Consider the following 12,484-nt stretch of genomic DNA (forward strand, 5'->3'; position numbering starts at 1 on the left):
ACTTCTTAGTATTCAAGGCCTATATAATCCTCTCCTTAAATTGCTTCTAATTAATAGAATACAGCAATGTTGAGAGAATGTCACTTCTGTGATTAGGTTACAAAAAATTGACTTCTGTCTTCTAGCAGATGCTCTCCCTTGGAGGTTTTGATGAAGCAAGCTGTCATGTTAAAGAGGCCTGCGTGTCAAGGAACTGAACCCCTGTGAACTACCAACTCACAGGAAATACAGAAGACAGAAAAAAATGTTAAACTACACCTCAGAAATACATTCATCAAAATGCATAAAGTGAGCAATTACAGGATGAACACTCTTTTTCCCCCCCTCAAAAAATGCAATGCAATGGGGAAAAAATGAAATGAATGGGAAACCTATAGATTAAAAGAGAGATGTATCAGGCAGATATTCTTTTTGGATATCAGGGGGGATCCTGATTCAAACAAATGTAAAAAAATTATGTTTATAAGAACTAGAAATTTAAAACATCTTTTGCATATGTAATGATAAAGAAATAACTATTAAATTTTTAGGTGATAAAGGTATTATGGTTATGTTTTTAAAGGGTTCTTATTTATTAATGATATATACTGAAATTTTTACAGGTAAAATAATATATCTGGAAGTACAAGGCATGTCACTGCAGTGTTGTTCCAAATAGCGAAAAACAGGATACAACCTCAGTATCTAGCAACAGGAGATTTGCTAAATAAACTATGCTGTCAATTCTAAGTAGGGTAGTTGTTAAAAAGAAATCCAGCGTAGACTGAGAGCTTTGACCTAATACTTTGTAGTTTTGTGGGTATAGAAGGCAAATCAATGATGGAGCAGACTTTGACTCTATCTGAAATGGAGTCAAGGCCAGATGTGGTGGTTCCTGCCAGTAATCTTAAGATTTTTGGAAACCAAGATGGGAGGATCACTTGAGGCCAGGAGTTAGAGACCAACTGCCTAAGCAACATAATGAGAACCCCTTCTCTACAAAAAATAAAAAAATTAGCCCAGGGTGGTGGTCTGGCCTATAGTCCCAGCTACTCAGGAGGCTGATACAGAAGGAACCCTTGAGCCCAGGAGTATCAAGGCTGCAGGGAGCTACCATCCAGCCACTGCACTGGTGGGTTCGGGAAGTGCTGAGCAGGACCTTGCAGAAAAGAAAGAAAAGAAAAGGAAGAAAGAAGGAAGGAAAAGAAAAGAGAAGAGAAGAAAGAAAGAAATGGGATCAAGAACACAGTGGGTGCCTCTGCTGACTACAAGCTTTTTGACTTTGGGAGAGTGACTTAATCTTTTTGTGCCACAATTTCCCCCTCTTTAAAATGGAGTTAATTATCACGTTTAGATCATGTCTGAGGGTTAAATCAGTTAATACATGCTAAGCAACTAGAATTGTGGCGGCCTTATGGTAAGAACTATGGAAGTCTCCCCCAGGTGGGTGGCTCATGCCTGTAATCCTAGCACTCTGGGATACCGAGGCGGGATTGTTCAAGGTCAGGAGTTGCAGACCAGCCTGAGCAAGAGCGAGACCCGTCTCTACTATAAATAGAAAGAAATTAATTGGCTAACTAAAAAAAAAAATATATATATATATATAAATTAGCCAGGCATGGTGGCACATGCTTGTAGTCCCAGCTACTAGGGAGGCTGAGGCAGGAGGATCCCTTGAGCCCAGGAGTTTGAGGTTGCTGTGTGCTAGGCTGACGCCACAGCACTCCAGCCAGTGCAACAGAAGTGAGACTGTGTCTCAAAAAAAAAAAGAACTACGTTAGTCTCTATTATTACTATTTTATTCCTGAAAAGCCAGCATTTATCTAGCCACGGTTCGTGACACCCCAGTCACTCCTGGGCTTAAGCGTGGAGCGGAAGGCGCCGCCCCACTCGCCCCAGGACTCACACTGAGCAGGTCAAGCTCTGACCAGGACTCTTCTATGCCGGTGGTGGTACGTGGGCGAACACCGCACGAGGGACCCACTCCCCCTCCACCGCGGGCGAACACTCCTGCTGCCTCTAGGCGGCTCAGAAATAAACTTCATCTCGTTGACCAAGATGGGGCCCCATTTAGGGCAGAGGCAAGCCGGAGACTCTCTCCTTGCCCCATTCCCCAAACATCCTGAGACCTCTTGGCTCTTCCCTTCCAATTCCTTACCGCCCCCACCCAGCCCCACTCGCCTCACAAATGGATGTCCAGGCTTTACCTGTATTGCCTTACATTCTGAGATCTCTCTCCTTACCCACCTAATCTTCATGGCTTTCCAGAGGGCACAGAGAGGTGAAGTAACTTGTCCACAGTCACACAGCTAGATAGCAACAAACAACAGCTGTGCTATGCCACCAAGTAGCAAACTTGACTGTATCTCCCATTGTCCCACCCCTTCACTTTCCAAGCCCTTTCCCCTCCCACCAGGCTCCAGCTGCTTTCAGAATCGCAGCAATTCAGCACTCATACTCCCCAGCCTGTCACACCCATCCATTAAGATCACATGACATGCAAGATTCTATGCATTTTTTCCTCTTGTGTACCAACAGGTTATCTGCTGCACCCCCTACCCCAGTGTACTTCCACCAGCGACCTCTACATCAACATATAGTCCTTAAACCTGTGCTCCCCACATGGACCCACTGCCTGTCCCACCCTAACAGGAGTGAGATGCCTGTGAAGTGCAGTGGGCAGGTGGGGTGAGGTGAGTTTGGGGAGCTAGGCTGCTCCTGCTCTGGCACAGGCAAATACAGCCAAATCTACAGCCAAACCCCTACCATAGCTACTCATTCAAAATAATTGACACCTATTTATGGGGCATCGCATATGTTTTCTAGATGAGGAAGAAAATAATATTTGTCCAGAGTGTAAAACAAGGTTTTCAGGTATTTAATAGGAAAGATCACTAGACAGGGAGTTAGTCAGTCTTGAATGCAGACCTTTGCCACCTTTGCAGGCAGGCCTGTGACATCAACAATCCACTTTATTTCACCCTACTCAGCTTACACAATTACAAACGTGAGTGATAAATACCTATGCCTTCCTCTTCTAGAGTGATTGTGGGGATCATTTGACTAATCCAACAGGAAAGCTATTTTTATTCCAAACATTAGGGCCTTTGCACTGCCTGATCCCTCTTCCTGGAACACCCTACTCCCAGATAGCGTCAGGCTGTATCTCCTCCACATCTTAGATAAAATGCCTCCTTCTCAATGAGGCCTCCCTGACCACCCTATATAATGAAACCTTACTCCTTCAAATGGCTCCAATTTCTTCTGTTTCTAAATATACTGTATAATTTAATTACTATGCTTATTGTTTATTGCCCCCCACCAGAATGTAAACTCTGAGGCAGGAATCTTTGTCTACTCTGTTTGCTGATGTGTCCCAAGCCCCTACCATGGTGCCTGCCGGCCCAAAGCAGGTACTCAGTGGATGCCTCTGGAATGACTGTGTTCCCCTACCCAGGACCGGAACCTCCCTTCTTCTCTAGGTCTCTTGGCACTTCTTTGATCACAGGCACTGAAAGTCCTTTTTGTCAGTCAATGGGACTGAATGCAGAGAAGTGGTAGCATCATCTACTTTAACACTTTGGACCAGATCAGTGAAACAGAATCTAAAAAAAATGAACCATTCCCAAATTCTTTCAACTTCTTCTTTGCTGCAGGCTTGCTCTATCAGGCCCTTTTTTCTCCCCCATTTCTTCCCTCTCCCTCTCTCACCTGTTTGGGAGATCTCACCTTCCCTTAATTTTTTGTCCTTTACCCCTTTTGGTCTCTATTTTGTGGCTACTTGCTCTTCTGTGAGCTTTTCTTTGCCTTTCTGAGTAGGTGAGAGAGGAAGAGGCTGCTGAGCCCTGCGGTTGGAGTCACAGAGGGACCAAACAGGGCTTCAGTGTTGAAGATAAGTATGGCATGTAGCAGCACCATGGGTAAGGACATCTCAGCTGGGACCTTGTTCCTGTGGCCTGAGCAGCTCAGAGAGCCCAAGAGAGCACTGAGAGTGAGGATTGGCATGTCTGCTGTGTGTGTATAACCATACAGCAGCTCCTTTCAGCAAACATTTATGGGTCCTGTTTAGACTTCCTGGTTAAAGATTTGGCTGTATTTGCCTGTGCCAGAGCAGGAGCAACCTAGCTCCCCAAACTCACCTCACTCCACCTGCCCACTGCACTTCACAGGCATCTCACTCCTGTTAGGGTGGGACAGGCAGTGGGTCCATGTGGGGAGCACAGGTTTAAGGACTACATGTTGATGTAGAGGTCGCTGGTGGAAGGATGCAAAGGGAGCTGTTATTTGCTTGGTGCCTCTAGCATATTAGATGGCCCACACCAATACTCAGGGAAGTCTGGGGCCTCGATACTCAAAGTGTGCTCCATGAACCGGCACCATCAGCATCTGCTGGGAGCTTACTAAAAATGCAGATTCCTGGGCCCCTTCTGAACTTTTGAATTAGAGTCTGCACTGTAGCAAGATCCCGGGTGACTTGTAGGCACTTTAAAATTTGATAAGCACTATTCTAGAAAATCTGGCTTTAGCTAACTGCTAATTGTTGTATTAACAAATGATATAGTAAAGGAATTTTAAAGAGTTTTTTGATATGGTTTCTAAGCTATAAAGAAATACACACATATACAATAATATTTTTTTTTTTTTTTTGAGACAGAGTCTCGCTTTGTTGCCCAGGCTAGAGTGAGTGCCCTGGTGTCAGACTAGCTCACAGCAACCTCAAACTCCTGGGCTCAAGCAATCCTTCTGCCTCAGCCTCCTGAGTAGCTGGGACTACAGCCATGCACCACCATGCCCGGCTAATTTTTTCTATATATATTAGTTGGCCAATTAATTTCTTTCTATTTATAGTAGAGATGGGGTCTCGCTCGTGCTCAGGCTGGTTTCAAACTCCTGACCTCGAGCAATCCGCCCACCTCGGCCTCCCAGAGACCTAGGATTACAGGCGTGAGCCACCGCGCCCGGCCTACAATAATATTTTTAAAATAAACTTCATGCATTCCAGTGTGGTTGAGGTAAAAAAAATAAATAAATAAAAATAAAATAAAATAAACTTCAAAGACAAAGGTTTAGGGCAATATACTTTTAAGCTGAACTCTTTTGAAATTCTGATTCAGATTTTGACTGTGGAGAAAAGTATAATGAGAACATCAGCAGAGGCATTTAATATCCTAGTTTTAACATGATACTTACAATTCCACTTACATTTGTTAAATGGTATTAAATTATTTCTTATGTAAATCATAGTGCACATTTATTGAGAGCTATGTTTTAAGTGCTTTACAAGTTTGTATTTAATTAATCTTATGTATCCTACAAGGAGGGTACTGTTATTTCTTCTATTTCACAGATGGGGAGGCTGTAGCGTAGAGGCATTTTGATAAGTTGCCTAAAGTTCCACAGCTCACAAATGGACAGGCAGGATTTGAACCTGGACAGAACCGTGCCAAATCATGTGGTTAACCCTGACAATGAATATCCCGAGCATGCTGGTGTCCCCAGTAAACAGCAAGCTGCCCCTGAGGTCAGAGGCTCCTTTTCTTTACAGAGTTATATCTTCAAAGATGCTGTATGTAATGGCACTCGAAGTTGCCAACTAACCCCCAAAAGGCAGTGGCAGGGGAATAATGCTGACAGAAAAGGCTATGAATTAAAGAGGTACATTGTGAAGAACAGAGGTTTTACAGTATGATATTACTCATTATAACAAAACCAGAAAACTTAAATATGCTAATGGCCTGTCCTGAAAATTTGGAGTTAAGATATGAAGTGGGACATAGATTTCTATACTGTCAAGACTAGACCATACATAATGCTGCTCACAGAGGCCATTATTCACATTCCTAGAGGAGACTACAGCAATGAATTCCTGTGAGAATGCAGACAATTCTTATTTCCAAAAACTTTGTGTTTAAAATGTAACTTTTGGGCCCAGTGTGGTGGCTCACACCTGTAATCGAGCACTCTGGGAGGCCGAGGCGGGCGGATTGCTCAAGGTCAGGAGTTTGAAACTAGCCTGAGCAAGACCCATCTCTACTAAAAATAGAAAGAAATTAATTGACCAACTAAAAACATATATACAAAAAAAAAAAAAAATTAGCTGAGCATGGTGTTCCATGCCTGTAGTCCCAGGTACTCGGGAGGCTGAGGCAGGAGGATCGCTTGAGCCCAGGAGTTTGAGGTTGCTGTGAGCTAGGCTGACGCCATGGCACTCACTCTAGCCCGGGCCACAAAGTGAGACTTTGTCTCAAAAAATAAATAAATAAATAAATAAATAAATAAAATGTAACTTTTGGTGTGAGTCCAGCCCCCGCCAGCTCCGGAGCGTCCTGCGAGCTCACAGCTGGCTTCTCTCCAGCGTGGTCCGGCTCCCTGGCATCGCCGTCATGCGGGCACCGCTCTCTCCCGCAGCCCAGCCGCAGCCAGCCGGGCGGCCCTCGAGGCCTCCTGCACCCCGCCCCGGCCCCGCCATTCAGTCAATTCGCTGCTATTCCCACGGGTCACATGAGACAGATGAGGAGTTTGATGCTCTCTGGGTGACGTACTTCAACAAGCCAGATATAGATGCCTGGGAATTGCTTAAAGGGATGAACACACTTGTTGGCTATGATCTGGTTCCAGAACCCAAAATCATTGATGCTTTGCAGGCATGCAGACGATTAAATGATTTTGCTAGTGCAGTTCGCATCCTAGAGGTTGTTAAGGACAAAACAGGACCTCATAAGGAAATCTATCCCTATGTTATCCAGGAACTTAGACCAATTTTAAATGAATTGGGAATCTCCACTCCAGAGGAACTGGGCATTGACAAAGTGTAAACCCCATGGATGGGCTTCCTAAGAATTTATTGATATTACTACGTGATTGCAAACAGTCACCTGGAAATACTGATGATAACATATTACCTTATTTGAAAATGTTTTCCTTTATTGGGTACCAAACCATGTAATGGTAACTTGGACTTTAATAAAAGGGAAAATGGGTCGGGCGCAGTGGCTCACGCCTGTAATGCTAGCACTCTGGGAGGCTGAGGCAGGCGATTGCTTGAGGTCAGGAGTTTAAAACCAGCCTGATCGAGACCTCATCTCTACTAAAAATAGAAAGAAATTAATTGGCCAACTAAAAATATACATACAAAAAATTAGCCGGGCATGGTGGCACATGCCTATAGTCCCAGCTACTTGGGAGGCTGAGGCAGGAAGATTGCTTGAGCCCAGGAGATTGAGGTTGCTGTGAGCTAGGCTGATGCCACAGCACTCACTCTAGCCTGGGCAACAAAGTGAGACTCTGTCTCTAAAAAAATAAAAAAATAAAAAAATAAAATAAAATAAATAAATAAAAGGGAAAATGAGTTTGAACTGAAAAAAATGTAACTTTTTAAAAATTATAGAATATAGGTACAAACTATTTAGTTACATAAATTGTTTTGCTACATCTCAAAACAAAACAAAAATAAATAAATAGTTACATAAATTGCTTTTGTACAATTTGAGTCAAATTTGTAAGTGTGCCCATAACCCAGATAGTGTGCATTGTACCCATTTGTTGTGAATTTACCCATCTCCTCCTTCCCGCTTCTCACCTGCTTGATTTCTGTTGAATTTTACTACCATATGTACACGAGTGTTGATCATTTAGTTCTAATTTAAACAGTGAATACATGTGGTGTTTGTTTTTCCATTCTTGTGATACTTCATTTAGGAGGATGGTCTCCGGTTCCATCCAGGTTGTTACAAAAGGTAATAATAGTTCACCACTTTCTTTATTTTATGGCTGAGTAGTACTCCATGGTATACATATAACATATTTTATTTTTTTTATTAATCATTTTACTTTATTTTAAAACTTTGTGGTGCCAGTTTCATACATTTGTAATATTTTCAGTAGCTATCAGTAATATATAAGCATAGATTTTATAAAAGTAATTATATAAAACTATAAAGCTATTCTTTCAGTTTTACAGACATCTAAAGTGAATCTGAGAATTTTGTGCCTGAGAGCATTCTCAATACAAAAATCTTCTTTTTCAAAATGACAGGTGTAAAAATGTGCTGTCCCTTATTATTTTTTTCAGCATACTACGGGGGTACAAATTTTAAGGTTACATATATTGCCTTGCCCCTCTCCCTCCTTGAGTCAGAGCTTCAAGCGTGTCCATCCCCCAGATGGTACGCATTGCACTCATTATGTCTATACCCATCTCCTCCCGTTCCCACCTGCCCAACACCCGATAAATGTTATTCGTATATGTCCACTTAGGTGTTGATCAGTTAATACCAATTTGCTGGTGAGTACATGAAAACACATTTTATTAATCCACTAACTTATTGATGGCACTTGGGTTGTTTCCACATCTTTGCAACCATGATTTGTACTACTATAAACATTCGAGTGCAAATGTCTTTTTTATAAAATGTCTTTTTCTCCTTTGAGTAAATACCCAGTAGTGGGATTGCTGGATCATAAAATGTAACTCTTACAAAAAAAAAAAAAAAAAAAAAAAAAAAAGACCCTCTCTCTGAATATCCTTTGAACTTAATCAATTTTGGAGAAAGGATACACTGTTGAGTTGTTCAATATTCAGTATTACTCAAAAATAGCCCCTCCATACCAATATTTTCCAGATAAGATTTGATCCCTTTACAGTATATCAGTAGAAATTAACCAAAGGATAGAGAATAAGGAAGCCACCTAGAAACCCCCCACTCCCACAGTCATCCACCCCGGAGACACTAGCACATGGTTTGTAGACAAGCTACTTACTCCAAAGCAAAATACATTTGATAAGAAAAGAATAAGCCACTGTAAAATCTTACTTTCCAAAATGGCTCCACTAAGGGCCTGAGGGTCCATAGACTTAGTCCAATTCTGTAATAGTATGGATTCTAAAATGCCTAATAAGGTTGCAATGATGACTGAAGACTTTCCCACACTCATCACACTCATCTGGTCTCTCTCCAGTGTGGCTTCTCTGATGTTTCATAAGGAGTGTCTGCCTACTAAAGCTTTTACTACACTGACTGCATTGATACGGCTTCTCACCAGTGTGGATACGGAGATGCTGGAAAAACCCTCCAATCTGACTGAAGGCTTTACCACATTCATTACACCAATAGCGCTTCTCTCCAGTGTGTATCCTCTGATGCTGAACAAGGTTATGAGTCGAGGGGGAGAGTAAAGATAGCCCAAATGGTTTAAAATAAGTCCACAAGTTCTTTGACATTCCTCCTTTTAAAAGGTGGAATCTGGCTAGGCATAGTGGCTCACGCCTGTAATCCTAGCACTCTGGAAGGTCGAGGCGGGTGGATTGCTCAAGGTCAGGAGTTCAAGACCAGCCTGAGCAAGAGCAAGACCCCATCTCTACTAAAAGTAGAAAGAAATTAATTGGCCAACTAAAAATATATGGGAAAAATTGGCCAGACATGGTGGCACATGCCTGTAGTCCCAGCTACTCAGGAGGCTGAGGCAGAAGGATTGCTTGAACCCAGGAGTTTGAGGTTGCTGTGAGCTAGGCTAATGCCACAGCACTGTAGTCTGGGCAACAGAGCAAGACTCTGTTTAAAAAAAAAAAAAAAAAAAAGATAAAATCTAATTTCCCTCCCCTTGAGTGTGGGCTGTACTAGATGGCTCACTTCCACTGAATACAAAATGTGGCAGAAGTGATGATATATAACTTGAGTCATAAAAAGCACTATGGCTTTTTTTCTTTGTCTCTCTTTATCTCCTCTACTCTGGAAGAAGCCAGCTGACATATTGTGATGACACTCAAGCAGCCCTAGGGAGAGACCAACATAGCAAAGAACTAAGGCCTCCTGTCAACAGGCAGTGAGTAACCGAGGCCCCCTACCAACAACCGTACCAGTGAGCCATCTTGGAAGTGGATCCACCAGCCTTAGGCATATCATCAGATGACTATAGTCTTGGCCAACATCTTCCCTCCTCTCACCTGGTGCCCTGGCTCACTAAGCTTGTGCTCCAGACCTTCAACTACAGCCACAGCCTCCTACCCACTCTCTGGATGATGCTCCCACACCCAGGCCTGGAGCTCTCCAGGTAGCATGGTCAGGAACTGCGCTAGCACCAGCAGCTCCAGGATTGGCTCTTTGGTGTGTGTCTCTTGCCTCAGCCACTGATGACAAAGTTCCCGTAGCCGGCTCAGAGCTTCTTGGGGACCAGGAGTCTCTTGGTAACAAAACTGCCTAAAAAGTTGTCGGGAGGCCTCCTGGCCAGAAAAGTTGGTCACTCAAAGGTGGGTTTCTTGGTCCCATATAGGGTCTTTCTCCACCTTCACAATCTTAAGTCCATGTTACTCATCTGTTAAAGCCATTCTGGGATTACTCAGAGGCTCACTCCAGCTTGTGGTGAAGGGATAACTGTGATTTAAGATTCCCTGATTTAATCTTCTTCAGGAGAATACACCTGGTGATAGAACATTATGTATTAATGGAAATAATGAAGTAGTGTGGGGAAAAATGCAAAGTATGGAAACAATGAATGCTATCATTTATGTTGATAAATAGTATATATACAAAGTATTTACTTATGTGTTTAGAAAATGGAAAAAGGCTATGGCAGAGTACATTAATAGCCTCAATTCTCCACCCTTTTCCATAGCCATGTACTTTGTAGTGCCCTCACATTGACTCTGGGCTCAACCATATGACTTGATATTAGCAAATATGATACAAGCAGAGGCTTGAAAGGTAGTTGTATGATTGAGCTTCCTTATTCTTGCTCTCTGAAATTGCCAGAAGGCTAGCCTTCAGAAGATAAGAGACATGCAGGATAGAGCCAAATCACCCCAGTGGAGCAGATGAGTGAGACCATCCGAGATCAACTAACAGCTAGCTAACCCACCAGACATGTGAGTAAGCCTAGCCTGAGCTCTGCAGAGCTGTTTGGTAGATCCACAAATGACTGCAGATGTACAAATAAGGCCTTCTCACCCTAGGTCATCTATGCTTCATAGACTCATGTGCTGAATGAATGCTTATTGCTATATGCCACCAAAGTTTTATGGGTGTTTATTATATCACATTACTATGGCAACAGATAACTGATATGGGGGAGAACCTCAGGGGAGAAAAACTAGGTAATTGTGGAATAGGAAAGCAAGGGAAATTTGCTTTTCACTGAATACCCTTTATATTTTTTTCTGATTTTTTGTACCATTTGGAATAAAGTACTTATTCAAAAAAAAAAAAAAAGATAATTAACACAAATTGAGCATCCCTAATCCAAAAATTTAAAAACTGAAATACTTGAAAATTTGATACTTTTTGAGTGCTGACATATGCTCAAAGGAAATGCTTATCAGAGCATTGCAGATTTAGGATTTTCAGATTAGGGATGCTCACTCAACTCATAAATATAAATATTCCAAAACCTGAAAAAAATCCAAAATACTTCTGGTCCCAAGCATTTCAGATAAGGGATACTCAACCTGTAGTAGTGATTTAAAAGCCTGGTAGACCATCAGTATATGGTAGCTCTAGCTAGAGAACAGGACAAACAAAACTAGCTATAATACTGAATGATGCGTGCTATAATAGAGGCCTCAACTGAATATCCAGGGAGCAAAGAATAGGAAAAAAAAATCTGACCAGGTATGGAGCATTGAAAGAATGTGGCTTAGGACCAAGTACATTTGAATTAGGCTAAAATGATGAACAGGAATTTCTCAGGCAGAGAAAGGTTGATAGGAGGGGATTCAACATCACAGATCAAGCAAACATGAGCAAAGGTATTTAAGGGCACAAACAGTGACTCTAAGGACAGACATGGCTGACAATAGTGAACTACAGAATATGGGGTGTGGGTAAAAATGTGAGACAAGATGAGGTTAGAAAGATGCATAATACTGGAATAGAAAATGACTTTGAACTCTAGACTAAGCTGTTTAGACTTCATTGTATGGAAAACTGAGGGGCATCAAGGATTTTATTTCATTGTCATAGCATTAGATCTTGCAGGGAGAGAGTAGTTGAGGCAGGTCCATGAGGAGATTGGCTACTTCTCCCCACGGAGCCAAGTCCCTAAGATAGGAGTCGCCACAGAGGATAAGGAAATTGATAGGCACCAGAGAGAAATAAAAGAATACACAGAGACTAAGTTATAGTTTATAGTTTTATATATATATATAAAGATCAGATATAACACAGCAGGGGTACTTAGGAGACTGGCGTATCTCCATAAACACCAGCAATATGGTTAGATTCATACAGGTGGCTCCGGGTCATAGTCCTCAAATTTGGCTCAGAATCAATCTCTTTAAAATTATTTTACAGAGTTTGGTTTTTTTTCCGTTGTCAAAGCAAAAGGATATGACTTGTGATGGGTACTATGATAAAAATAAACCAGGCACTGAATTATCAAATAAATGGAGAATCTATTTAGATGTGGTGGGTGGGAGGTGAGGTAACATTTAAGCTGAGCCCTTGAGAGCAAAAGGGGTGAGCCACATAGATTATGGGTTTGGGGTGGCAGGGAGAGCACTTGGCACTATTCA

This window comes from Microcebus murinus, chromosome 15, assembly GCF_040939455.1.
Source record: "Microcebus murinus isolate Inina chromosome 15, M.murinus_Inina_mat1.0, whole genome shotgun sequence".
In the NCBI taxonomy this organism is placed as follows: domain Eukaryota; kingdom Metazoa; phylum Chordata; class Mammalia; order Primates; family Cheirogaleidae; genus Microcebus; species Microcebus murinus.